Source organism: Procambarus clarkii, chromosome 52, assembly GCF_040958095.1.
Source record: "Procambarus clarkii isolate CNS0578487 chromosome 52, FALCON_Pclarkii_2.0, whole genome shotgun sequence".
In the NCBI taxonomy this organism is placed as follows: domain Eukaryota; kingdom Metazoa; phylum Arthropoda; class Malacostraca; order Decapoda; family Cambaridae; genus Procambarus; species Procambarus clarkii.
The window spans coordinates 1,404,202-1,430,949 of NC_091201.1; positions in this window are offsets into that span (position 1 = coordinate 1,404,202).

Genomic DNA, 26,748 nt, shown 5'->3' on the forward strand with positions numbered 1-26,748 from the left:
CTGGTGGCTGTGTTCACTCTGGTGGCTGTGTTCACCCTGGTGGTTGTGTTCACCATGGTGGCTGTGTTCACCCTGGTGGCTGTGTTCACTCTGGTGGCTGTGTTCACTCTGGTGGCTGTGTTCACCCTGGTGGTTGTGTTCACCCTGGTGGCTGTGTTCACCCTGGTGGCTGTGTTCACTCTGGTGGCTGTGTTCACTCTGGTGGCTGTGTTCACCCTGGTGGTTGTGTTCACTCTGGTGGCTGTGTTCACTCTGGTGGCTGTGTTCACCCTGGTGGTTGTGTTCACCCTGGTGGCTGTGTTCACCCTGGTGGCTGTGTTCACTCTGGTGGCTGTGTTCACTCTGGTGGCTGTGTTCACCCTGGTGGTTGTGTTCACTATGGTGGCTGTGTTCACCCTGGTGGCTGTGTTCACCCTGGTGGCTGTGTTCACTCTGGTGGCTGTGTTCACCCTGGTGGCTGTGTTCACTCTGGTGGCTGTGTTCACTCTGGTGGCTGTGTTCACTCTGGTGGCTGTGTTCACCCTGGTGGTTGTGTTCACCCTGGTGGCTGTGTTCACCCTGGTGGCTGTGTTCACTCTGGTGGCTGTGTTCACTCTGGTGACTGTGTTCACCCTGGTGGTTGTGTTCACTCTGGTGGCTGTGTTCACTCTGGTGGCTGTGTTCACCCTGGTGGTTGTGTTCACTCTGGTGGCTGTGTTCACTCTGGTGGCTGTGTTCACCCTGGTGGTTGTGTTCACTCTGGTGGCTGTGTTCACTCTGGTGGCTGTGTTCACCCTGGTGGTTGTGTTCACCCTGGTGGCTGTGTTCACCCTGGTGGCTGTGTTCACTCTGGTGGCTGTGTTCACTCTGGTGGCTGTGTTCACCCTGGTGGTTGTGTTCACTATGGTGGCTGTGTTCACCATGGTGGCTGTGTTCACTCTGGTGGTTGTGTTCACCCTGGTGGCTGTGTTCACCCTGGTGGTTGTGTTCACTCTGGTGGCTGTGTTCACTCTGGTGGCTGTGTTCACCCTGGTGGTTGTGTTCACCATGGTGGCTGTGTTCACCCTGGTGGCTGTGTTCACTCTGGTGGCTGTGTTCACTCTGGTGGCTGTGTTCACCCTGGTGGTTGTGTTCACCCTGGTGGCTGTGTTCACCCTGGTGGCTGTGTTCACTCTGGTGGCTGTGTTCACTCTGGTGGCTGTGTTCACCCTGGTGGTTGTGTTCACTCTGGTGGCTGTGTTCACTCTGGTGGCTGTGTTCACCCTGGTGGTTGTGTTCACCCTGGTGGCTGTGTTCACCCTGGTGGCTGTGTTCACTCTGGTGGCTGTGTTCACTCTGGTGGTTGTGTTCACTCTGGTGGCTGTGTTCACTCTGGTGTCTGTGTTCACCCTGGTGGCTGTGTTCACTCTGGTGGCTGTGTTCACCCTGGTGGCTGTGTTCACTCTGGTGGCTGTGTTCACTCTGGTGGCTGTGTTCACTCTGGTGGCTGAGTTCACCCTGGCGGCTGTGTTCACCCTGGTGGCTGTGTTCACTCTGGTGGCTGTGTTCACTCTGGTGGTTGTGTTCACTCTGGTGGCTGTGTTCACTCTGGTGGCTGTGTTCACTCTGGTGGCTGAGTTCACCCTGGTGGCTGTGTTCACCCTGGTGGCTGTGTTCACTCTGGTGGCTGTGTTCACCCTGGTGGTTGTGTTCACCCTGGTGGTTGTGTTCACCCTGGTGGTTGTGTTCACCCTGGTGGTTGTGTTCACCCTTGTGGCTGTGTTCACCCTGGTGGCTGTGTTCACCCTGGTGGCTGTGTTCACCCTTGTGGCTGTGTTCACCCTGGTGGCTGTGTTCACCCTTGTGGCTGTGTTCACCCTGGTGGCTGTGTTCACTCTGGTGGTTGTGTTCACCCTGGTGGTTGTGTTCACTCTGGTGGCTGTGTTCACCCTTGTGGCTGTGTTCACCCTTGTGGCTGTGTTCACTCTGGTGGCTGTGTTCACTCTGGTGGCTGTGTTCACCCTTGTGTCTGTGTTCACTCTGGTGGCTGTGTTCACCCTGGTGGTTATGTTCACCCTGGTGGCTGTGTTCACCCTGGTGGCTGTGTTCACTCTGGTGGTTGTGTTCACCCTTGTGGCTGTGTTCACCCTTGTGGCTGTGTTCACTCTGGTGGCTGTGTTCACCCTTGTGGCTGTGTTCACCCTTGTGGCTGTGTTCACCCTGGTGGCTGTGTTCACCCTTGTGGCTGTGTTCACTCTGGTGGCTGTGTTCACCCTGGTGGTTATGTTCACCCTGGTGGCTGTGTTCACCCTGGTGGCTGTGTTCACCCTGGTGGTTGTGTTCACTATGGTGGCTGTGTTCACCCTGGTGGCTGTGTTCACCCTTGTGGCTGTGTTCACCCTTGTGGCTGTTTTCACCCTGGTGGCTGTGTTCACCCTTGTGGCTGTGTTCACTCTGGTGGCTGTGTTCACTCTGGTGGCTGTGTTCACCCTGGTGGTTGTGTTCACCCTGGTGGCTGTGTTCACCCTGGTGGCTGTGTTCACCCTGGTGGATGTGTTCACTCTGGTGGTTGTGTTCACTCTGGTGGCTGTGTTCACTCTGGTGGCTGTGTTCACTATGGTGGCTGTGTTCACCCTGGTGGCTGTGTTCACTATGGTGGCTGTGTTCACCCTGGTGGCTGTGTTCACTTTGGTGGCTGTGTTCACTATGATGGCTGTGTTCACTCTGGTGGCTGTGTTCACCCTGGTGGCTGTGTTCACCCTGGTGGCTGTGTTCACTATGGTGGTTGTGTTCACTCTGGTGGCTGTGTTCACTCTGGTGGCTGTGTTCACCCTGGTGGCAGTGTTCACTATGGTGGCTGTGTTCACCCTGGTGGCTGTGTTCACTCTGGTGGCTGTGTTCACTATGATGGCTGTGTTCACTCTGGTGGCTGTGTTCACCCTTGTGGCTGTGTTCACCCTGGTGGCTGTGTTCACCCTGGTGGTTGTGTTCACCCTGGTGGTTGTGTTCACTATGGTGGCTGTGTTCACCCTGGTGGCTGTGTTCACCCTTGTGGCTGTGTTCACCCTTGTGGCTGTGTTCACCCTGGTGGCTGTGTTCACCCTTGTGGCTGTGTTCACTCTGGTGGCTGTGTTCACCCTGGTGGTTGTGTTCACCCTGGTGGCTGTGTTCACCCTGGTGGCTGTGTTCACCCTGGTGGCTGTGTTCACTCTGGTGGTTGTGTTCACTCTGGTGGCTGTGTTCACTCTGGTGGCTGTGTTCACTATGGTGGCTGTGTTCACTCTGGTGGCTGTGTTCACTCTGGTGGCTGTGTTCACCCTGGTGGCTGTGTTCACTATGGTGGCTGTGTTCACCCTGGCGGCTGTGTTCACTCTGGTGGCTGTGTTCGCTATGATGGCTGCGTTCACCCTGGTGGCTGTGTTCACTATGGTGGCTGTGTTCACCCTGGTGGCTGTGTTCACCCTTGTGGCTGTGTTCACTCTGGTGGCTGTGTTCACCCTGGTGGCTGTGTTCACCCTGGTGGCTGTGTTCACTATGGTGGTTGTGTTCACTCTGGTGGCTGTGTTCACTCTGGTGGCTGTGTTCACCCTGGTGGCTGTGTTCACTATGGTGGCTGTGTTCACCCTGGTGGCTGTGTTCACCCTGGTGGCTGTGTTCACTCTGGTGGCTGTGTTCACCCTGGTGGCTGTGTTCACTCTGGTGGCTGTGTTCACTCTGGTGGCTGTGTTCACTCTGGTGGCTGTGTTCACCCTGGTGGTTGTGTTCACCCTGGTGGCTGTGTTCACCCTGGTGGCTGTGTTCACTCTGGTGGCTGTGTTCACTCTGGTGACTGTGTTCACCCTGGTGGTTGTGTTCACTCTGGTGGCTGTGTTCACTCTGGTGGCTGTGTTCACCCTGGTGGTTGTGTTCACTCTGGTGGCTGTGTTCACTCTGGTGGCTGTGTTCACCCTGGTGGTTGTGTTCACTCTGGTGGCTGTGTTCACTCTGGTGGCTGTGTTCACCCTGGTGGTTGTGTTCACCCTGGTGGCTGTGTTCACCCTGGTGGCTGTGTTCACTCTGGTGGCTGTGTTCACTCTGGTGGCTGTGTTCACCCTGGTGGTTGTGTTCACTATGGTGGCTGTGTTCACCATGGTGGCTGTGTTCACTCTGGTGGTTGTGTTCACCCTGGTGGCTGTGTTCACCCTGGTGGTTGTGTTCACTCTGGTGGCTGTGTTCACTCTGGTGGCTGTGTTCACCCTGGTGGTTGTGTTCACCATGGTGGCTGTGTTCACCCTGGTGGCTGTGTTCACTCTGGTGGCTGTGTTCACTCTGGTGGCTGTGTTCACCCTGGTGGTTGTGTTCACCCTGGTGGCTGTGTTCACCCTGGTGGCTGTGTTCACTCTGGTGGCTGTGTTCACTCTGGTGGCTGTGTTCACCCTGGTGGTTGTGTTCACTCTGGTGGCTGTGTTCACTCTGGTGGCTGTGTTCACCCTGGTGGTTGTGTTCACCCTGGTGGCTGTGTTCACCCTGGTGGCTGTGTTCACTCTGGTGGCTGTGTTCACTCTGGTGGTTGTGTTCACTCTGGTGGCTGTGTTCACTCTGGTGTCTGTGTTCACCCTGGTGGCTGTGTTCACTCTGGTGGCTGTGTTCACCCTGGTGGCTGTGTTCACTCTGGTGGCTGTGTTCACTCTGGTGGCTGTGTTCACTCTGGTGGCTGAGTTCACCCTGGCGGCTGTGTTCACCCTGGTGGCTGTGTTCACTCTGGTGGCTGTGTTCACTCTGGTGGTTGTGTTCACTCTGGTGGCTGTGTTCACTCTGGTGGCTGTGTTCACTCTGGTGGCTGAGTTCACCCTGGTGGCTGTGTTCACCCTGGTGGCTGTGTTCACTCTGGTGGCTGTGTTCACCCTGGTGGTTGTGTTCACCCTGGTGGTTGTGTTCACCCTGGTGGTTGTGTTCACCCTGGTGGTTGTGTTCACCCTTGTGGCTGTGTTCACCCTGGTGGCTGTGTTCACCCTGGTGGCTGTGTTCACCCTTGTGGCTGTGTTCACCCTGGTGGCTGTGTTCACCCTTGTGGCTGTGTTCACCCTGGTGGCTGTGTTCACTCTGGTGGTTGTGTTCACCCTGGTGGTTGTGTTCACTCTGGTGGCTGTGTTCACCCTTGTGGCTGTGTTCACCCTTGTGGCTGTGTTCACTCTGGTGGCTGTGTTCACTCTGGTGGCTGTGTTCACCCTTGTGTCTGTGTTCACTCTGGTGGCTGTGTTCACCCTGGTGGTTATGTTCACCCTGGTGGCTGTGTTCACCCTGGTGGCTGTGTTCACTCTGGTGGTTGTGTTCACCCTTGTGGCTGTGTTCACCCTTGTGGCTGTGTTCACTCTGGTGGCTGTGTTCACCCTTGTGGCTGTGTTCACCCTTGTGGCTGTGTTCACCCTGGTGGCTGTGTTCACCCTTGTGGCTGTGTTCACTCTGGTGGCTGTGTTCACCCTGGTGGTTATGTTCACCCTGGTGGCTGTGTTCACCCTGGTGGCTGTGTTCACCCTGGTGGTTGTGTTCACTATGGTGGCTGTGTTCACCCTGGTGGCTGTGTTCACCCTTGTGGCTGTGTTCACCCTTGTGGCTGTTTTCACCCTGGTGGCTGTGTTCACCCTTGTGGCTGTGTTCACTCTGGTGGCTGTGTTCACTCTGGTGGCTGTGTTCACCCTGGTGGTTGTGTTCACCCTGGTGGCTGTGTTCACCCTGGTGGCTGTGTTCACCCTGGTGGATGTGTTCACTCTGGTGGTTGTGTTCACTCTGGTGGCTGTGTTCACTCTGGTGGCTGTGTTCACTATGGTGGCTGTGTTCACCCTGGTGGCTGTGTTCACTATGGTGGCTGTGTTCACCCTGGTGGCTGTGTTCACTTTGGTGGCTGTGTTCACTATGATGGCTGTGTTCACTCTGGTGGCTGTGTTCACCCTGGTGGCTGTGTTCACCCTGGTGGCTGTGTTCACTATGGTGGTTGTGTTCACTCTGGTGGCTGTGTTCACTCTGGTGGCTGTGTTCACCCTGGTGGCTGTGTTCACTATGGTGGCTGTGTTCACCCTGGTGGCTGTGTTCACTCTGGTGGCTGTGTTCACTATGATGGCTGTGTTCACTCTGGTGGCTGTGTTCACCCTTGTGGCTGTGTTCACCCTGGTGGCTGTGTTCACCCTGGTGGTTGTGTTCACCCTGGTGGTTGTGTTCACTATGGTGGCTGTGTTCACCCTGGTGGCTGTGTTCACCCTTGTGGCTGTGTTCACCCTTGTGGCTGTGTTCACCCTGGTGGCTGTGTTCACCCTTGTGGCTGTGTTCACTCTGGTGGCTGTGTTCACCCTGGTGGTTGTGTTCACCCTGGTGGCTGTGTTCACCCTGGTGGCTGTGTTCACCCTGGTGGCTGTGTTCACTCTGGTGGTTGTGTTCACTCTGGTGGCTGTGTTCACTCTGGTGGCTGTGTTCACTATGGTAGCTGTGTTCACTCTGGTGGCTGTGTTCACTCTGGTGGCTGTGTTCACCCTGGTGGCTGTGTTCACTATGGTGGCTGTGTTCACCCTGGCGGCTGTGTTCACTCTGGTGGCTGTGTTCGCTATGATGGCTGCGTTCACCCTGGTGGCTGTGTTCACTATGGTGGCTGTGTTCACCCTGGTGGCTGTGTTCACCCTTGTGGCTGTGTTCACTCTGGTGGCTGTGTTCACCCTGGTGGCTGTGTTCACCCTGGTGGCTGTGTTCACTATGGTGGTTGTGTTCACTCTGGTGGCTGTGTTCACTCTGGTGGCTGTGTTCACCCTGGTGGCTGTGTTCACTATGGTGGCTGTGTTCACCCTGGTGGCTGTGTTCACTCTGGTGGCTGTGTTCACTATGATGGCTGTGTTCACTCTGGTGGCTGTGTTCACCCTGGTGGCTGTGTTCACCCTGGTGGCTGTGTTCACCCTGGTGGTTGTGTTCACCCTGGTGGTTGTGTTCACTATGGTGGCTGTGTTCACCCTGGTGGCTGTGATCACCCTTGTGGCTGTGTTCACCCTTGTGGCTGTGTTCACCCTGGTGGCTGTGTTCACCCTTGTGGCTGTGTTCACTCTGGTGGCTGTGTTCACCCTGGTGGTTGTGTTCACCCTGGTGGCTGTGTTCACCCTGGTGGCTGTGTTCACCCTGGTGGCTGTGTTCACTCTGGTGGTTGTGTTCACTCTGGTGGCTGTGTTCACTCTGGTGGCTGTGTTCACTATGGTGGCTGTGTTCACTCTGGTGGCTGTGTTCACTCTGGTGGCTGTGTTCACCCTGGTGGCTGTGTTCACTATGGTGGCTGTGTTCACCCTGGTGGCTGTGTTCACTCTGGTGGCTGTGTTCACTATGATGGCTGTGTTCACTCTGGTGGCTGTGTTCACCCTGGTGGCTGTGTTCACTATGGTGGCTGTGTTCACCCTGGTGGCTGTGTTCACTCTGGTGGCTGTGTTCGCTATGATGGCTGCGTTCACCCTGGTGGCTGTGTTCACTATGGTGCCTGTGTTCACCCTGGTGGCTGTGTTCACCCTTGTGGCTGTGTTCACCCTGGTGGCTGTGTTCACCCTTGTGGCTGTGTTCACTCTGGTGGCTGTGTTCACCCTGGTGGTTGTGTTCACCCTGGTGGCTGTGTTCACCCTGGTGGCTGTGTTCACCCTGGTGGCTGTGTTCACTCTGGTGGTTGTGTTCACTCTGGTGGCTGTGTTCACTCTGGTGGTTGTGTTCACTCTGGTGGTTGTGTTCACTCTGGTGGCTGTGTTTACTCTGGTGGCTGTGTTCACTCTGGTGGTTGTATTCACCCTGGTGGCTGTGTTCACCCTGGTGGCTGTGTTCACCCTGGTGGCTGTGTTCACTCTGGTGGCTGTGTTCACCCTGGTGGCTGTGTTCACTCTGGTGGCTGTGTTCACTCTGGTGGCTGTGTTCACTCTGGTGGCTGTGTTCACCCTGGTGGTTGTGTTCACCCTGGTGGCTGTGTTCACCCTGGTGGCTGTGTTCACTCTGGTGGCTGTGTTCACTCTAGTGACTGTGTTCACCCTGGTGGTTGTGTTCACTCTGGTGGCTGTGTTCACTCTGGTGGCTGTGTTCACCCTGGTGGTTGTGTTCACTCTGGTGGCTGTGTTCACTCTGGTGGCTGTGTTCACCCTGGTGGTTGTGTTCACTCTGGTGGCTGTGTTCACTCTGGTGGCTGTGTTCACCCTGGTGGTTGTGTTCACCCTGGTGGCTGTGTTCACCCTGGTGGCTGTGTTCACTCTGGTGGCTGTGTTCACTCTGGTGGCTGTGTTCACCCTGGTGGTTGTGTTCACTATGGTGGCTGTGTTCACCCTGGTGGCTGTGTTCACCCTGGTGGCTGTGTTCACTCTGGTGGCTGTGTTCACCCTGGTGGCTGTGTTCACTCTGGTGGCTGTGTTCACTCTGGTGGCTGTGTTCACTCTGGTGGCTGTGTTCACCCTGGTGGTTGTGTTCACCCTGGTGGCTGTGTTCACCCTGGTGGCTGTGTTCACTCTGGTGGCTGTGTTCACTCTGGTGACTGTGTTCACCCTGGTGGTTGTGTTCACTCTGGTGGCTGTGTTCACTCTGGTGGCTGTGTTCACCCTGGTGGTTGTGTTCACTCTGGTGGCTGTGTTCACTCTGGTGGCTGTGTTCACCCTGGTGGTTGTGTTCACTCTGGTGGCTGTGTTCACTCTGGTGGCTGTGTTCACCCTGGTGGTTGTGTTCACCCTGGTGGCTGTGTTCACCCTGGTGGCTGTGTTCACTCTGGTGGCTGTGTTCACTCTGGTGGCTGTGTTCACCCTGGTGGTTGTGTTCACTATGGTGGCTGTGTTCACCATGGTGGCTGTGTTCACTCTGGTGGTTGTGTTCACCCTGGTGGCTGTGTTCACCCTGGTGGTTGTGTTCACTCTGGTGGCTGTGTTCACTCTGGTGGCTGTGTTCACCCTGGTGGTTGTGTTCACCATGGTGGCTGTGTTCACCCTGGTGGCTGTGTTCACTCTGGTGGCTGTGTTCACTCTGGTGGCTGTGTTCACCCTGGTGGTTGTGTTCACCCTGGTGGCTGTGTTCACCCTGGTGGCTGTGTTCACTCTGGTGGCTGTGTTCACTCTGGTGGCTGTGTTCACCCTGGTGGTTGTGTTCACTCTGGTGGCTGTGTTCACTCTGGTGGCTGTGTTCACCCTGGTGGTTGTGTTCACCCTGGTGGCTGTGTTCACCCTGGTGGCTGTGTTCACTCTGGTGGCTGTGTTCACTCTGGTGGCTGTGTTCACCCTGGTGGTTGTGTTCACTATGGTGGCTGTGTTCACCCTGGTGGCTGTGTTCACCCTGGTGGCTGTGTTCACTCTGGTGGCTGTGTTCACCCTGGTGGCTGTGTTCACTCTGGTGGCTGTGTTCACTCTGGTGGCTGTGTTCACTCTGGTGGCTGTGTTCACCCTGGTGGTTGTGTTCACCCTGGTGGCTGTGTTCACCCTGGTGGCTGTGTTCACTCTGGTGGCTGTGTTCACTCTGGTGACTGTGTTCACCCTGGTGGTTGTGTTCACTCTGGTGGCTGTGTTCACTCTGGTGGCTGTGTTCACCCTGGTGGTTGTGTTCACTCTGGTGGCTGTGTTCACTCTGGTGGCTGTGTTCACCCTGGTGGTTGTGTTCACTCTGGTGGCTGTGTTCACTCTGGTGGCTGTGTTCACCCTGGTGGTTGTGTTCACCCTGGTGGCTGTGTTCACCCTGGTGGCTGTGTTCACTCTGGTGGCTGTGTTCACTCTGGTGGCTGTGTTCACCCTGGTGGTTGTGTTCACTATGGTGGCTGTGTTCACCATGGTGGCTGTGTTCACTCTGGTGGTTGTGTTCACCCTGGTGGCTGTGTTCACCCTGGTGGTTGTGTTCACTCTGGTGGCTGTGTTCACTCTGGTGGCTGTGTTCACCCTGGTGGTTGTGTTCACCATGGTGGCTGTGTTCACCCTGGTGGCTGTGTTCACTCTGGTGGCTGTGTTCACTCTGGTGGCTGTGTTCACCCTGGTGGTTGTGTTCACTATGGTGGCTGTGTTCACCATGGTGGCTGTGTTCACTCTGGTGGTTGTGTTCACCCTGGTGGCTGTGTTCACCCTGGTGGTTGTGTTCACTCTGGTGGCTGTGTTCACTCTGGTGGCTGTGTTCACCCTGGTGGTTGTGTTCACCATGGTGGCTGTGTTCACCCTGGTGGCTGTGTTCACTCTGGTGGCTGTGTTCACTCTGGTGGCTGTGTTCACCCTGGTGGTTGTGTTCACCCTGGTGGCTGTGTTCACCCTGGTGGCTGTGTTCACTCTGGTGGCTGTGTTCACTCTGGTGGCTGTGTTCACCCTGGTGGTTGTGTTCACTCTGGTGGCTGTGTTCACTCTGGTGGCTGTGTTCACCCTGGTGGTTGTGTTCACCCTGGTGGCTGTGTTCACCCTGGTGGCTGTGTTCACTCTGGTGGCTGTGTTCACTCTGGTGGTTGTGTTCACTCTGGTGGCTGTGTTCACTCTGGTGTCTGTGTTCACCCTGGTGGCTGTGTTCACTCTGGTGGCTGTGTTCACCCTGGTGGCTGTGTTCACTCTGGTGGCTGTGTTCACTCTGGTGGTTGTGTTCACCCTGGTGGCTGTGTTCACTCTGGTGGCTGTGTTCACTCTGGTGGCTGTGTTCACCCTGGTGGTTGTGTTCACTCTGGTGGCTGTGTTCACTCTGGTGGCTGTGTTCACCCTGGTGGTTGTGTTCACCCTGGTGGCTGTGTTCACCCTGGTGGCTGTGTTCACTCTGGTGGCTGTGTTCACTCTGGTGGTTGTGTTCACTCTGGTGGCTATGTTCACTCTGGTGTCTGTGTTCACCCTGGTGGCTGTGTTCACTCTGGTGGCTGTGTTCACCCTGGTGGCTGTGTTCACTCAGGTGGCTGTGTTCACTCTGGTGGTTGTGTTCACCCTGGTGGTTGTGTTCACCCTGGTGGCTGTGTTCACCCTGGTGGCTGTGTTCACTCTGGTGGCTGTGTTCACTCTGGTGGTTGTGTTCACTCTGGTGGTTGTGTTCACTCTGGTGGTGTGTTCACTCTGGTGGTTGTGTTCACTCTGGTGGTTGTGTTCACTCTGGTGGTGTGTTCACTCTGGTGGCTGTGTTCACTCTGGTGGCTGTGTTCACCCTGGTGGTTGTGTTCACTATGGTGGCTGTGTTCACTCTGGTGGCTGTGTTCACTCTGGTGGCTGTGTTCACCCTGGTGGTTGTGTTCACTATGGTGGCTGTGTTCACCCTGGTGGTTGTGTTCACTCTGGTGACTGTGTTCACCCTGGTGGCTGTGTTCACTATGGTGGCTGTGTTCACTATGGTGGCTGTGTTCACTCTGGTGGTTGTGTTCACTCTGGTGGCTGTGTTCACTATGGTGGCTGTGTTCACTATGGTGGCTGTGTTCACTCTGGTGGCTGTGTTCACTATGGTGGCTGTGTTCACTCTGGTGGCTGTGTTCACTCTGGTGGCTGTGTTCACCAACCCCACAGCAAGCTGACTAACTCCTGGGTAACTACTTACTGCTAGGTGAACAGAAGCATTAGATGACAGAAAATGCGCCCAACAACATCTGTCCCGCAGGGGATTCGAGCCTGCAATACTCGATTGTGCGTCGTGAACGAAGCCTACTGCACTACGTGGACCCAGACTGTAGTCGCTGTCATATGATTCCTTAAGTGTGTGTCTGTATCAGACCTCACACCTAAGACTCTTCCAGAAGGTAAAACTCATCAGTGTTCTCAATACTCATCGCGGCTGTAAAACTTTCACTCACCGCACACTAGCGTCCTCATGCACTCATGACTCATGCCTCCTGCACTCACCACATTATTCACTCAACAGTATAGCATCTTGTACTAACTGAAAATATAAATAGCAGTTTCGATCCTCAATGGCGATATCCATATCAGATGGGATCTGTTCAATCGTTCAAATCCTCCGTGTTTATGTCATGGTATTAGGTGTTCAATTGTGTTCAGTCTGCATGTGTGGTCGTGAAGTTGTGTTACTTTCATTGACATTGTTTTCAGCCCTCCTGATATGTCGTGATTCTTGATCTTTCAGTTCAAATGCTTTGTTTGTTGCTCACTCTGCATTTGTGTAAGAGATCTTGATGTTTAACTTCATGATGGTAGTCGTTCCACACCATACCCATTGTGGGGTATGATGGGGAAGGTATGTTTCCCCTACTACCACACGCACATGTGCCCACACCTCCAGTACCCCCACTCCACCATAACTTTTCCACTTTCTCCTCGCTCACATACGTGGGATGGTGGTGGTGTTGGTGGATGGTGGTGGTGTTGGTGGATGGTGGTGGTGTTGGTGGTGGATGGTGGTGGTGGTGGATGGTGGTGGTGGTGGTGGATGGTGGTGGAGGTGGATGGTGGTGGTGTTGGGGATGGTGGTGGTGTTGGGGGATGGTGGTGGTGTTGGTGGATGGTGGTGGTGTTGGTGGATGGTGGTGGTGTTGGTGGATGGTGGTGATGTTGGGGATGGTGGTGGTGTTGGGGGATGGTGGTGGTGTTGGGGGATGGTGGTGGTGTTGAGGATGGTGGTGGTGTTGGGGATGGTGGTGGTGTTGGTGGATGGTGGTGGTGTTGGGGATGGTGGTGGTGTTGGTGATGGTGGTGGTGTTGGGGATGGTGGTGGTGTTGGTGATGGTGGTGTTGGGGATGGTGGTGGTGTTGGTGAATGGTGGTGGTGTTGGTGGATGGTGGTGGTGTTGGTGATGGTGGTGGTGTTGGTGATGGTGGTGTTGGGGATGGTGGTGGTGTTGGTGATGGTGGTGTTGGGGGATGGTGGTGGTGTTGGTGGATGGTGGTGGTGTTGGTGGATGGTGGTGGTGTTGGGGATGGTGGTGGTGTTGGTGATGGTGGTGGTGTTGGGGATGGTGGTGGTGTTGGTGATGGTGGTGTTGGTGGATGGTGGTGGTGTTGGGGATGGTGGTGGTGTTGGTGATGGTGGTGGTGTTGGGGATGGTGGTGGTGTTGGGGATGGTGGTGGTGTTGGGGATGGTGGTGGTGTTGGTGATGGTGGTGGTGTTGGGGATGGTGGTGGTGTTGGTGATGGTGGTGTTGGTGGATGGTGGTGGTGTTGGGGATGGTGGTGGTGTTGGGGATGGTGGTGGTGTTGGTGATGGTGGTGGTGTTGGGGATGGTGGTGGTGTTGGGGATGGTGGTGGTGTTGGGGATGGTGGTGGTGTTGGGGATGGTGGTGGTGTTGGTGATGGTGGTGGTGTTGGGGATGGTGGTGGTGTTGGGGATGGTGGTGGTGTTGGTGATGGTGGTGGTGTTGGGGATGGTGGTGGTGTTGGTGATGGTGGTGTTGGTGGATGGTGGTGGTGTTGGGGATGGTGGTGGTGTTGGTGATGGTGGTGTTGGTGGATGGTGGTGGTGTTGGGGATGGTGGTGGTGTTGGGGATGGTGGTGGTGTTGGGGATGGTGGTGGTGTTGGGGATGGTGGTGGTGTTGGTGATGGTGGTGGTGTTGGGGATGGTGGTGGTGTTGGGGATGGTGGTGGTGTTGGGGATGGTGGTGGTGTTGGTGATGGTGGTGGTGTTGGGGATGGTGGTGGTGTTGGTGATGGTGGTGTTGGTGGATGGTGGTGGTGTTGGGGATGGTGGTGGTGTTGGGGATGGTGGTGGTGTTGGGGATGGTGGTGGTGTTGGGGATGGTGGTGGTGTTGGTGATGGTGGTGTTGGTGGATGGTGGTGGTGTTGGGGATGGTGGTGGTGTTGGGGATGGTGGTGGTGTTGGTGATGGTGGTGGTGTTGGGGATGGTGGTGGTGTTGGTGATGGTGGTGTTGGTGGATGGTGGTGGTGTTGGGGATGGTGGTGGTGTTTGGGATGGTGGTGGTGTTGGGGATGGTAGTGGTGTTGGGGATGGTGGTGGTGTTGGGGATGGTGGTGGTGTTGGGGATGGTGGTGGTGTTGGGGATGGTGGTGGTGTTGGTGATGGTGGTGTTGGGGATGGTGGTGGTGTTGGTGATGGTGGTGGTGTTGGTGGTGGTGTTGGTGGATGGTGGTGGTGTTGGGGGATGGTGGTGGTGTTGGGGATGGTGGTGGTGTTGGGGATGGTGGTGGTGTTGGTGGATGGTGGTGGTGTTGGGGATGGTGGTGGTGTTGGTGGATGGTGGTGGTGTTGGGGATGGTGGTGGTGTTGGGGATGGTGGTGGTGTTGGTGATGGTGGTGGTGTTGGTGATGGTGGTGGTGTTGGTGATGGTGGTGGTGTTGGGGATGGTGGTGGTGTTGGGGATGGTGGTGGTGTTGGGGATGGTGGTGGTGTTGGGGATGGTGGTGGTGTTGGTGGATGGTGGTGGTGTTGGGGATGGTGGTGGTGTTGGTGGATGGTGGTGGTGTTGGGGATGGTGGTGGTGTTGGGGATGGTGGTGGTGTTGGGGATGGTGGTGGTGTTGGGGATGGTGGTGGTGTTGGGGATGGTGGTGGTGTTGGGGATGGTGGTGGTGTTGGGGATGGTGGTGGTGTTGGGGGATGGTGGTGGTGTTGGGGATGGTGGTGGTGTTGGGGATGGTGGTGGTGTTGGGGATGGTGGTGGTGTTGGTGGATGGTGGTGGTGTTGGTGGATGGTGGTGGTGTTGGGGATGGTGGTGGTGTTGGGGATGGTGGTGGTGTTGGGGATGGTGGTGGTGTTGGGGATGGTGGTGGTGTTGGGGATGGTGGTGGTGTTGGGGATGGTGGTGGTGTTGGTGGATGGTGGTGGTGTTGGGGATGGTGGTGGTGTTGGGGATGGTGGTGGTGTTGGGGATGGTGGTGGTGTTGGGGATGGTGGTGGTGTTGGTGATGGTGGTGGTGTTGGTGATGGTGGTGGTGTTGGTGGATGGTGGTGGTGTTGGGGATGGTGGTGGTGTTGGGGATGGTGGTGGTGTTGGGGATGGTGGTGGTGTTGGGGATGGTGGTGGTGTTGGGGATGGTGGTGGTGTTGGGGGATGGTGGTGGTGTTGGGGATGGTGGTGGTGTTGGGGATGGTGGTGGTGTTGGGGATGGTGGTGGTGTTGGGGATGGTGGTGGTGTTGGGGATGGTGGTGGTGTTGGTGATGGTGGTGGTGTTGGTGATGGTGGTGGTGTTGGTGGATGGTGGTGGTGTTGGGGATGGTGGTGGTGTTGGGGATGGTGGTGGTGTTGGTGATGGTGGTGGTGTTGGTGATGGTGGTGGTGTTGGTGGATGGTGGTGGTGTTGGGGATGGTGGTGGTGTTGGGGATGGTGGTGGTGTTGGGGATGGTGGTGGTGTTGGGGATGGTGGTGGTGTTGGGGGATGGTGGTGGTGTTGGGGATGGTGGTGGTGTTGGGGATGGTGGTGGTGTTGGGGATGGTGGTGGTGTTGGGGATGGTGGTGGTGTTGGTGATGGTGGTGGTGTTGGGGATGGTGGTGGTGTTGGTGGATGGTGGTGGTGTTGGGAATGGTGGTGGTGTTGGGGATGGTGGTGGTGTTGGGGATGGTGGTGGTGTTGGGGATGGTGGTGGTGTTGGGGATGGTGGTGGTGTTGGGGATGGTGGTGGTGTTGGGGATGGTGGTGGTGTAGAGGAGAGTGCTCTGAGTAAGTAACACCTAAGTGTCAGCTCCTGGTGGCACTTTCCCCAACTGTCTATCCATCCCCAGGCTACGTCTGGGGCTCTGCCCTCCGCCTCCAGCAGACGCAGCTGAGTGACCCTGGTGCTGGGGGTCTGCTGTCAGGTCACTCAGCAGGAAGAAAGCAGAGTCCAGAGTGGTGCTAAGCCTGGAACAGCAACTCACAGAGCCAAGGAAGGTGCCATATCTGAACCTCAACACTAGACCAACCTTGTGCTTATCTTGGGATAGAAACACCTGTGTGGGGGGAGGGAGGGGTTTAACACCTTCCTAACCTTACCGAGTCTTACCTACCCAACTCAACCGGGCCCCAAACAACCTAACCTAAGCTAATACATCCCAATTTAGCTGTATATATACACTATGGTTTTTGCAATCGGAGAAAAAAAGGGTTTTGTCCAACATGTTAGAGTACGATTTGGCCACTTGAAGGGCCCTTAAATGGCGGTCAAAATAAAGACGTTCTCAGCAGTGGAACTGTAGCGGCTTTTGTAGAGGCTCGGAGCAGGAGGTCCATCTCCTCCAAGATCAATTGTAACCGGTTTGTGGTCCCTGCCAGACTCCAGGAGCGTCAGAACCTGTTTGGTGCTCCTGCGAGGCTCACGGCTCGTGGTCTTCCTCTCCTGTGGCAGCCACCATCATGGTGCTGCCTCCTGCTGCTCTGCTCACCGTGTTGTGCTTGTGGGGGTTGAGCTCTGGCTCTTTGGTCCCGCCTCTCAACTGTCAATCAACAGGTGTACAGATTCCTGAGCCTACTGGGCTCTATCATATCTACATTTGAAACTGTGTATGGAGTCAGCCTCCACCACATCACTGCCTAATGCATTCCATCCGTTAACTACTCTGACACTGAAAAAGTTCCTTCTAACGTCCCTGTGGCTCATGTGGGTACTCAGTTTCCACCTGTGTCCCCTTGTCCGCGTACCACCCGTGTTAGATAATCCATCCTAATCTATCTCTGTCAATTCCCCTTGGAGTTTTGTATGTGGTGATCATGTCTCTCCAAGCTCTTCTGTCTTCCAGTGTCGCAAGGTGCATTTCCCGCAGCCTTTCCTCATAACTCATGGCTCTTAGTTCTGGGACTAGTCTAGTGGCATACCTCTGAACTTTTTCCAGCTTCGTCTTGCGCTTGACAAGGTACGGGCTCCATGCTGGGGCCGCATACTCCAGCATTGGTCTTACATATGTGGTGTACAAGATTCTGAATGATTCCTTACACAGGTTCCTGAACGCTGTTCTGATGTTAGCCAGCCTCGCATATGCCGCAGACGTTATTCTCTTTATGTGGGCTTCAGGAGACAGGTTTGGTGTGATATCAACTCCTAAATCTTTCTCTCTGTCTGTTTCATTAAGCACTTCATCTCCTATTCTGTATCCTGTGTCTGGCCTCCTGTTTCCACCGCCTAGTTTCTTTACTTTGCATTTACTCGGGTTGAACTTTAGAAGCCATTTGTTGGGCCATTCACTCAGTCTGTCTAGGTTATCTTGTAGCCTCATACTATCGTCCTCTGTTTCAATCCTCCTCATAATTTTTATATCATCGGCAAACATTGAGAGAAACGAGTCTATACCCTCTGGGAGATCATTTACATATATCAGAAACAGTATAGGTCCAAGGACTGACCCCTGCGGTACTCCACTTGTGACGTCTCGCCAATCTTAGACGCCCCCCCCCCCCTCACAGACGTCCCCCCTTATCCAATAAGTTGCTGACACGATATTATGATAGCAGGCGGACTGTCCGCCTTGCTGACACCAAGTGTGTGTTGGGAGCTAAGCTTGCTCACTTGTATCAGGGAGCTGTGAAGACCTTGTGAGTGTTTTAACTTATGTTTCAACAACGTCTTGCCTCCCTCCCCCCCCCCCGCCCCATCCTGCCCCCCCCCCCCTCCACCTGTGTGGGGTGCAGGAGGGGGGGGGGGCCGGCCCCCGCCCCTTACACACTCCCGCTTAACAAAATATAATTTAAGTCACCGTTCTGTACCACGACTAAAAATATCTAGGTGTTGCAAGATCATAACCTCTGCAATGTCATGAAAACTGATGTAATAACTTGGAGGCTCCTGGTGCCTGGCCATACTGCCCAGGGCAAGTTGCCTTATGCGCGGCTCTACACTTTTTATAAGACTTAATTCTCACAAGACAATTCAAAAGGGTTAAAAAGAGAAATACAGTATTCTCTGAAGTATGCAGAGATGTGTATAGTTAGCGCTGAGGGTGTATGATGTGAGGGGTGTATGATGTGAGGGGGTGTATGATGTGAGGGGTGTATGATGTGAGGGGTGTATGATGTGAGGGGTGTATGATGTGAGGGGGTGTATGATGTGAGGGGTGTATGATGTGAGGGGTGTATGATGTGAGGGGTGTATGATGTGAGGGGTGTATGATGTGAGGGGGTGTATGATGTGAGGGGTGTATGATGTAAGGGGTGTATGATGTGAGGGGTGTATGATGTGAGGGGTGTATGATGTGAGGGGTGTATGATGTGAGGGGTGTATGATGTGAGGGGGTGTATGATGTGAGGGGTGTATGATGTGAGGGGTGTATGATGTGAGGGGTGTATGATGTGAGGGGTGTATGATGTGAGGGGAGTATGATGTGAGTGGTGTATGATGTGAGGGGTGTATGATGTGAGGGGGGTATGATGTGAGGGGGGTATGATGTGAGGGTGAATGATGTGAGGGGTGTATGATGTGAGGGGTGTATGATGTGAGGGGTGTATGATGTGAAGGGTGTATGATGTGAGAGGTGTATGATGTGAGGGGTGTATGATGTGAGGGGTGTATGATGTGAAGGGTATATGATGTGAGAGGTGTATGATGTGAGGGGTGTATGATCTGAGGGGTGTATGATGTGAAGGGTGTATGATGTGAAGGGTGTATGATGTGAGAGGTGTATGATCTGACAGGTGTATGATCTGAGGGGTGTATGATCTGAGGGGTGTATGATCTGAGGGGTGTATGATGTGAGGGGTGTATGATCTGAGGGGTGTATGATCTGAGGGGTGTATGATGTGAGAGGTGTATGATGTGAGAGGTGTATGATGTGAGAGGTGTATGATGTGAGTGGTGTATGATCTGAGGGGTGTATGATCTGAGGGGTGTATGATGTGAGAGGTGTATGATGTAAGAGGTGTATGATGTGAGAGGTGTATGATGTGAGGGGTGTATGATGTGAGGGGTGTATGATCTGACAGGTGTATGATCTGACAGGTGTATGATCTGAGGGGTGTATGATCTGAGGGGTGTATGATCTGAGGGGTGTATGATGTGAGGGGTGTATGATCTGAGGGGTGTATGATCTGAGGGGTGTATGATGTGAGAGGTGTATGATGTGAGAGGTGTATGATGTGAGAGGTGTATGATGTGAGGGGTGTATGATCTGAGGGGTGTATGATCTGAGGGGTGTATGATCTGCGGGGTGCATGATCTGAGGGGTGTATGATGTGAGAGGTGTATGATCTGAGGGGTGTATGATCTGAGGGGTGTATGATCTGAGGGGTGTATGATGTGAGGGGGTGTATGATGTGAGGGGTGTATGATGTGAGGGGGTGTATGATGTGAGGGGTGTATGATGTGAGGGGTGTATGATGTGAGGGGTGTATGATGTGAGGGGTGTATGATGTGAGGGGTGTATGATGTGAGGGGTGTATGATGTGAGGGGTGTATGATGTGAGGGGTGTATGATGTGAGGGGTGTATGATGTGAGGGGTGTATGATGTGAGGGGTGTATGATGTGAGGGGTGTATGATGTGAGGGGTGTATGATGTGAGGGGAGTATGATGTGAGTGGTGTATGATGTGAGGGGTGTATGATGTGAGGGGGGTATGATGTGAGGGGGGTATGATGTGAGGGGTGAATGATGTGAGGGGTGTATGATGTGAGGGGTGTATGATGTGAGGGGTGTATGATGTGAAGGGTGTATGATGTGAGAGGTGTATGATGTGAGGGGTGTATGATGTGAGGGGTGTATGATGTGAAGGGTATATGATGTGAGAGGTGTATGATGTGAGGGGTGTATGATCTGAGGGGTGTATGATGTGAAGGGTGTATGATGTGAAGGGTGTATGATGTGAGAGGTGTATGATCTGACAGGTGTATGATCTGAGGGGTGTATGATCTGAGGGGTGTATGATCTGAGGGGTGTATGATGTGAGGGGTGTATGATCTGAGGGGTGTATGATCTGAGGGGTGTATGATGTGAGAGGTGTATGATGTGAGAGGTGTATGATGTGAGAGGTGTATGATGTGAGTGGTGTATGATCTGAGGGGTGTATGATCTGAGGGGTGTATGATGTGAGAGGTGAATGATGTGAGAGGTGTATGATGTGAGAGGTGTATGATGTGAGGGGTGTATGATGTGAGGGGTGTATGATCTGACAGGTGTATGATCTGACAGGTGTATGATCTGAGGGGTGTATGATCTGAGGGGTGTATGATCTGAGGGGTGTATGATGTGAGGGGTGTATGATCTGAGGGGTGTATGATCTGAGGGGTGTATGATGTGAGAGGTGTATGATGTGAGAGGTGTATGATGTGAGAGGTGTATGATGTGAGGGGTGTATGATCTGAGGGGTGTATGATCTGAGGGGTGTATGATCTGCGGGGTGCATGATCTGAGGGGTGTATGATGTGAGAGGTGTATGATCTGAGGGGTGTATGATCTGAGGGGTGTATGATCTGAGGGGTGTATGATCTGAGGGGTGTATGATGTGAGGGGTGTATGATCTGAGGGGTGTATGATCTGAGGGGTGTATGATGTGAGAGGTGTATGATGTGAGAGGTGTATGATGTGAGAGGTGTATGATGTGAGGGGTGTATGATCTGAGGGGTGTATGATCTGAGGGGTGTATGATCTGAGGGGTGTATGATGTGAGAGGTGTATGATGTGTGAGGTGTATGATGTGAGAGGTGTATGATGTGAGGGGTGTATGATGTGAAGGGTGTATGATCTGAGAGGTGTATGATCTGCGGGGTGTATGATGTGAGAGGTGTATGATGTGAGGGGTGTATGATCTGAGGGGTGTATGATCTGAGGGGTGTATGATCTGAGGGGTGTATGATGTGAGAGGTGTATGATGTGAGAGGTGTATGATGTGAGAGGTGTATGATGTGAGGGGTGTATGATGTGAGAGGTGTATGATCTGAGAGGTGTATGATCTGACAGGTGTATGATCTGAGGGGTGTATGATCTGAGGGGTGTATGATCTGAGGGGTGTATGATCTGAGAGGTGTATGATCTGAGGGGTGTATGATCTGAGGGGTGTATGATCTGAGAGGTGTATGATCTGAGGGGTGTATGATCTGAGAGGTGTATGATCTGAGGGGTGTATGATCTGAGGGGTGTATGATCTGAGGGGTGTATGATCTGAGGGGTGTATGATCTGAGGGGTGTATGATCTGAGGGGTGTATGATCTGAGAGGTGTATGATCTGAGAGGTGTATGATGTGAGGGGTGTATGATCTGAGTATGATATGACCGTTGACAGGTGTCAACGGTCATATAACAACGAATATAACATATTCATATATATCATATATATTCATATATAACAACACCATATAACATATGAGTTGACAACGTGTCAACACCTGTCAACAGTCTGTGACACCTGTCAGTGGTCTGTGACACCTGTCAGTGGTCTGTGACACCTGTCAACGGTCTGTGATACCTGTCAGTGGTCTGTGGCACCTGTTAGTGGTCTGTGACACCTGTCACCAGTCTGTGACACCTGTCAGTGGTCTGTGACACCTGTCAACGGTCTGTGATACCTGTCAGTGGTCTGTGACACCTGTCACCAGTCTGTGACACGTGTCACCAGTCTATGACACCTGTCACCAGTCTGTGACACGTGTCACCAGTCTATGACACGTGTCACTCAGGTTCTCTCCCCTACACCACTGGTTCCCCCCCCTGGAACACGACCCGCCAGTTGATTAACAACCAGCTACTCATTTTCAGCTGAGTGAACAGAGGCGAACAGCCATAAGAACTGGCGCCATGGCCCCCTCCCCGGCCGGGATTCGAACCAACACACACTGGTTCCCGCTGTCTCAAGCACTCTTTCTCTAAATTATTAATTCCAGTTTCCTGAAGGAAATTTTGCATGAAATTAACGACGTGAAACTCCCGGAGGTCTTCACCCCGCGGCGTGTTTGGCTCTAGCTCCCGTCCTCCGTCTTACAGTTACATTACCTTGCTTTTGCTCCGGTTGAATTCTTGCAACCATTGAGCAAAACATTTGTTTGCAGTCTGTATTATGTGGACCATACGACCAATCATCTGTGGTATACATCCTCCTCACTGTGTATAGTGTATACCATCAGTGAGGGCAGGGTTTACCTATGTGACGGACCGTCACCCTTGTCAGGCGGTAGAGTGGCAGCGCCATCTAAGAGTTGGCACCCGAACTGCCCGGGAATAGTACATAATGTGGACAATGCCATCTGGTGGTGGCTATCTAGGACTTGCCAATGGCTAAAGATTCCTGCCTTGGTCAGCCAGAGGGGTCGTGGTGAGTGACCTCTGGTGAGGTGACGCCTCAGGACCAGCGCCACCTAGTGTGTGCTACAGAGCACAATGTCAACTCCCCCAGTGGGTTAGTGGCGTTTCCTAGTTCACCAGTACCGGCCAGGTCATTGATGATGTTTTTGTGTCCACAGAGGTGGCGTCTGGGGGCAGCGGTACTGGAGACGGCAGGTCATCTTGGGCAGCCCAGAGTCTCCCCACACGGTCCTGGAGACGGCCAAGTAAGCCGCCGCCGATGGAGCAGTGTGGTAGCTGCTAGTGCTTTAGTGTTGAAAAAGATCGGCGTACCTTTGGGTCTGGCTTAAGGGAGAGACTGACGACAGGGAGGTTCCTGTTGAGTAGTGCTGCTAGCTGGTCGCTAGAGACTGCTGCCAGGGGATCGCTGCCCCTGTATTGTGACCCCGCTCAGTGTTTGGCTGAGGTACTCTGCCAGCGACTGGCTGAGGTACTCTGCCCAGCGTGTGGCTGAGGTACTCTGCCAGCGTGTGGCTGAGGTACTCTGCCCAGCGTGTGGCTGAGGTACTCTGCCAGCGTTTGGCTGAGGTACCCTGCCAGCGTGTGGCTGAGGTACCCTGCCAGCGTGTGGCTGAGGTACTCTGCCAGCGTGTGGCTGAGGTACCCTGCCAGCGTGTGGCTGAGGTACCCTGCCAGCGTGTGGCTGAGGTACCCTGCCAGCGTGTGGCTGAGGTACCCTGCCAGCGTGTGACTGAGGTACCCTGCCAGCGTGTGGCTGAGGTACCCTGCCAGCGTGTGGCTGAGGTACCCTGCCAGCGTGTGGCTGAGGTACCCTGCCAGCGACTGGCTGAGGTACCCTGCCAGCGACTGGCTGAGGTACTCTGCCAGCGACTGGCTGAGGTACTCTGCCAGCGTGTGGCTGAGGTACTCTGCCAGCGACTGGCTGAGGTACTCTGCCAGCGACTGGCTGAGGTACTCTGCCAGCGACTGGCTGAGGTACTCTGCCAGCGACTGGCTGAGGTACTCTGCCAGCGACTGGCTGAGGTACTCTGCCAGCGACTGGCTGAGGTACTCTGCCAGCGACTGGCTGAGGTACTCTGCCAGCGACTGGCTGAGGTACTCTGCCAGCGACTGGCTGAGGTACTCTGCCAGCGACTGGCTGAGGTACTCTGCCAGCGACTGGCTGAGGTACTCTGCCAGCGACTGGCTGAGGTACTCTGCCAGCGACTGGCTGAGGTACTCTGCCAGCGACTGGCTGAGGTACTCTGCCAGCGACTGGCTGAGGTACTCTGCCAGCGACTGGCTGAGGTACTCTGCCAGCGACTGGCTGAGGTACTCTGCCAGCGACTGGCTGAGGTACTCTGCCAGCGACTGGCTGAGGTACTCTGCCAGCGACTGGCTGAGGTACTCTGCCAGCGACTGGCTGAGGTACTCTGCCAGCGACTGGCTGAGGTACTCTGCCAGCGACTGGCTGAGGTACTCTGCCAGCGACTGGCTGAGGTACTCTGCCAGCGACTGGCTGAGGTACTCTGCCAGCGACTGGCTGAGGTACTCTGCCAGCGACTGGCTGAGGTACTCTGCCAGCGACTGGCTGAGGTACTCTGCCAGCGACTGGCTGAGGTACTCTGCCAGCGACTGGCTGAGGTACTCTGCCAGCGACTGGCTGAGGTACTCTGCCAGCGACTGGCTGAGGTACTCTGCCAGCGACTGGCTGAGGTACTCTGCCAGCGACTGGCTGAGGTACTCTGCCAGCGACTGGCTGAGGTACTCTGCCAGCGACTGGCTGAGGTACTCTGCCAGCGACTGGCTGAGGTACTCTGCCAGCGACTGGCTGAGGTACTCTGCCAGCGACTGGCTGAGGTACTCTGCCAGCGACTGGCTGAGGTACTCTGCCAGCGACTGGCTGAGGTACTCTGCCAGCGACTGGCTGAGGTACTCTGCCAGCGACTGGCTGAGGTACCCTGCCAGCGACTGGCTGAGGTACCCTGCCAGCGACTGGCTGAGGTACCCTGCCAGCGACTGGCTGAGGTACCCTGCCAGCGACTGGCTGAGGTACCCTGCCAGCGACTGGCTGAGGTACCCTGCCAGCGACTGGCTGAGGTACCCTGCCAGCGACTGGCTGAGGTACCCTGCCAGCGACTGGCTGAGGTACCCTGCCAGCGTGTGGCTGAGGTACCCTGCCAGCGACTGGCTGAGGTACTCTGCCAGCGACTGGCTGAGGTACTCTGCCAGCGACTGGCTGAGGTACTCTGCCAGCGACTGGCTGAGGTACTCTGCCAGCGACTGGCTGAGGTACTCTGCCCAGCGTGTGGCTGAGGTACTCTGCCAGCGACTGGCTGTGGTACCCTGCCAGCTACTGGCTGAGGTACTCTGCCAGCTACTGGCTGAGGTACTCTGCCAGCGACTGGCTGAGGTACTCTGCCAGCGACTGGCTGAGGTACTCTGCCAGCGACTGGCTGAGGTACTCTGCCCAGCGTGTGGCTGAGGGAGAGGGCTCCACACCCATCCTGTGGGAAGAGGAGGGCTCCACACCCGTCCTGTGGGCGGAGGAGAGGGCTCCACACCCATCCTGTGGGCGGAGGAGAGGGCTCCACACCCGTCCTATGGGCGGTGGGGGCAAGGTTACAGTGACATGTGGTATGCTACACTTGACTGTAACCCGATTGAGTACTCCTTCCTTAGGCAAACTTTGTAATACTTGACCAAGATTACTGGCGTACCTCTGGTGTAGCTACACCCTGGGTGCACCCCCACCAGAGCTACACCCCGGGTACAGCCCCACCAGAGCTACACCCCGGGTACAGCCCCACCAGAGCTACACCCCGGGTGCAGCCCCACCACAGCTACACCCCGGGTGCACCCCCACCACAGCTACACCCCGGGAGCACCCCCACCACAGCTACACCCCGGGTGCACCCCACCACAGCTACACCCCGGGTGCACCCCCACCACAGCTACACCCCGGGAGCACCCCCACCACAGCTACACCCCGGGTGCACCCCACCACAGCTACACCCCGGGTGCACCCCACCACAGCTACACCCCGGGTGCAGCCCCACCACAGCTACACCCCGGGTGCACCCCTACCACAGCTACCACCCGGGAGCACCCCCACCACAGCTATACCCCGGGAGCACCCCCACCACAGCTACACCCCGGGTGCACCCCCACCACAGCTACACCCCGGGTGCACCCCCACCACAGCTACACCCTGGGTGCACCCCCACCAGAGCTACACCCCGGGTGCACCCCACCACAGCTACACCCCGGGTGCAGCCCCACCACAGCTACACCCTGGGTACAGCCCCACCACAGCTACAACCCGGGTGCACCCCCACCACAACTACACCCCGGGAGCACCCCCACCACAGCTACACCCCGGGTGCACCCCCACCACAGCTACACCCCGGGAGCACCCCCACCACAGCTACACCCCGGGTGCACCCCCACCACAGCTACACCCCGGGTGCACCCCCACCACAGCTACACCCCGGGTGCACCCCCACCACAGCTACACCCCGGGTGCACCCCCACCACAGCTACACCCCGGGTGCACCCCCACCACAGCTACACCCCGGGTGCACCCCCACCACAGCTACACCCCGGGTGCACCCCCACCACAGCTACACCCTGGGTGCACCCCCACCAGAGCTACACCCCGGGTGCAGCCCCCACCACAGCTACACCCCGGGTGCAGCCCCCACTACAGCTACACCCCGGGTGCAACCCCACCACAGCTACACCCCGGGTGCAACCCCACCACAGCTACACCTCGGGTGCCCCCCCACCACAGCTACACCCCGGGTGCACCCCCACCACAGCTACACCCCGGGTGCAACCCCACCACAGCTACACCCCGGGTGCCCCCCACCACAGCTACACCCCGGGTGCACAATATCAGAAGACACCAACCAGGGGAGCGGACTCCGTCTTCACTAGAGTCTCGAACTATGGCCCGCAATATTGATCGCCGGTGTCACGTGACCTTGTTGGCGCTAATACAAGCCCCCCGCCCCGTGGGGGTCAGGGGGGGTCAAGGGGGATAAAGGGGATTGATGGTAATCCGCAAAGGGGAGGGATTAAGCAGGAACTGATAGGAGAGCTCCATCTCTCTCACTACACATATAGTGTCGGGGCTGCTGTCAAGGACTTTAGCGCCACGAGGCTTACTTATAGTGCCATACACCACAGTAGAGGTCTCTACCTGCACTATACACCACAGTAGAGGTCTCTACCTGCACTATACACCACAGTAGAGGTCTCTACCTGCACTATACACCACAGTAGAGGTCTCTACCTGCACTATACACCACAGTAGAGGTCTCTACCTGCACTATACACCACAGTAGAGGTCTCTACCTGCACTATACACCACAGTAGAGGTCTCTACCTGCACTATACACCACAGTAGAGGTCTCTACCTGCACTATACACCACAGTAGAGGTCTCTACCTGCACCATACATCACAGTAGAGCTCCCCACCTGCACCATACATCACAGTAGAGCTCCCCACCTGCACCATACATCACAGTAGAGCTCCCCACCTGCACCATACATCACAGTAGAGCTCCCCACCTGCACCATACATCACAGTAGAGCTCCCTACCTACACACCATACACCACAGTAGAGCTCCCTACCTACACACCATACACCACAGTAGAGCTCCCTACCTACACACCATACACCACAGTAGAGCTCCCTACCTACACACCATACACCACAGTAGAGCTCCCTACCTACA